Genomic DNA, 1798 nt, shown 5'->3' with positions numbered 1-1798 from the left:
TTTAACTTCATGGTACTACTCTCAAATCTCTCTTTCTTTCTCTCTTTTTTAAGTTACTGATATGATTCCATTCCTTAGATGTAAGGTATTAATTACATGCCAGTCTGGCCCAGTTTGTGAAAAATTGTATAAGTATTTTATCTTAACAGTATCATTTAGCAGAAAGAATATGTAATAACAAGAAATGAATCTAATGCACATAAATAAATCAACATGAAGAAATTTCAGAGATCTAGTGAAACAAGGGATCTCATAGAAAAGTTATAAACAAGCGCTTGCTTCGCCGGCACATACACTAAAATTGGAACAATAGAGAGAAAATTATCATGGCCCCTGCAGAAGAATGATAGGCAAAGTTGTGCAGTTTTCCATACTAAGAAAGAAAAGAAGAGAAGAGAAGAGAAAAGAAAAGAAAAGAAAAGAAAAGAAAAGGAAAGGAAAAAAAGAAAAAAGTTGTAAAAAAGTAAATGTATGTGACCCCATTGGACATATCATAATAAAACATAACCAAAAACTCATATTTATACAGGATTATGTGTCATGTATATTTAATATGATATAAAATGTGGAGATACATGATTAGAAGGTATAGTTACAGATATCCCTATTTACTTCTTTTTTCTTTTTATTCATAATGGAGCTCTATTCTGTCCCATTGATCTTCATGTCTATTTTTGTGCCAAAACCAGGATGGTTTGTTTAAAACCAGGCTGTAGCATGTCTCCAAGTCTGTTAGAGTGGAACTTCTAGCTTTGTTTGTATTAAGATCGCTATGGCTTTATTGGGTCTCTTTATGATATTTATTCAACCAGTGCATGAACATGGAAGATTTTTCCAAATTTTTGTGTCTTCTCTTTCATTAATTATCACTCTGTAATTTTCACCATGTGGCTCCTTCACATCATTAGATGCATTTATTCCATTTTATTTAGTTTTTTCAGTTATTGTGAATGTGACTGATCTTAAAAGTTCATTCTTGGGCCCGGCACGGTGGCGCAGTGGTTAAGGTCCTTGCCTTGCACGCCCGGGATCCCATATGGGCACCGGTTCTATCCCTGCAGCCCCGCTTCCCATCCAGCTCCCTGCCTGTGGCCCGGGAAAGCAGTCGAGGATGGCCCAAAACCTTGGAACCCTGCACTCGCGTGGGATACCCGGAAGAGGATCCTGGCTTCGGATTGGCATAGTATCGGCCGTTGCGCTCACTTGGGGAGTGAATCATCGGACGGAAGATCTTCCTCTCTGTCTCTCCTCTCTGTATATCTGCCTTTCCAATAAAAAAAAATGATAAAAATAAATCTTTAAAAAAAAAAAGTTCCTTCTCAGTGATAAAACTGGGTTTGCAAATGCTGTTGATTTTTAGTACATTTTATTATCTAAAACTTTACCAAGCTCACTTGTGAGTTATAATTGTCTCTCAGTAGACTTAGAATCTACACAGAGAAAATAGAATGATTGTCATCAATATGAAAGAAAATGAGGACAGAAATTCTTCCTACATAGTTAAAAAGGAAATGCAAAAGAAACTGCAGGATTTATGTAAAATAGTAGGCCAAAGTAAAAGCTGAATAATATTATGCTTAAATGTAAATGCTTTGTATCATCAGATTAAAGGACACATAGTGTCTTTTAAAAATGAATTCTTTTTATTTTTGTTATTTTAAGATACACTTGCATAGGCCCTGCTATTTCCCTTATCCTCTCCCCAATTCCCTCCCCCTTCACTGAGTTCCCCTGTATTATTACTTTAGTGTAGTTCTTCATACATAGTCATATGTCCATCATTGCGGGCATGAAAAAC

At 35.8% G+C, this 1798-nt stretch overlaps 1 non-coding gene across 1 annotated transcript; it reads left to right on the top strand.

The window, feature by feature from the left end:
- Positions 1 to 271: 271 nt before the first annotated feature.
- On the top strand, positions 272 to 378 carry LOC121150515. The gene has a single exon (XR_005882984.1). It is a non-coding gene; the product is annotated as a U6 spliceosomal RNA (small nuclear RNA).
- The last annotated feature ends 1420 nt before the right edge of the window (positions 379 to 1798 follow it).

The sequence above is a fragment of the Ochotona curzoniae genome, unplaced genomic scaffold, assembly GCF_017591425.1.
Source record: "Ochotona curzoniae isolate NIBS_2020 unplaced genomic scaffold, NIBS_Ocur_1.0 contig_2152, whole genome shotgun sequence".
Classification (NCBI taxonomy): domain Eukaryota; kingdom Metazoa; phylum Chordata; class Mammalia; order Lagomorpha; family Ochotonidae; genus Ochotona; species Ochotona curzoniae.
Note: the sequence above shows the minus strand (reverse complement) of the source record. Positions and strands in the feature narration are given on the sequence as shown.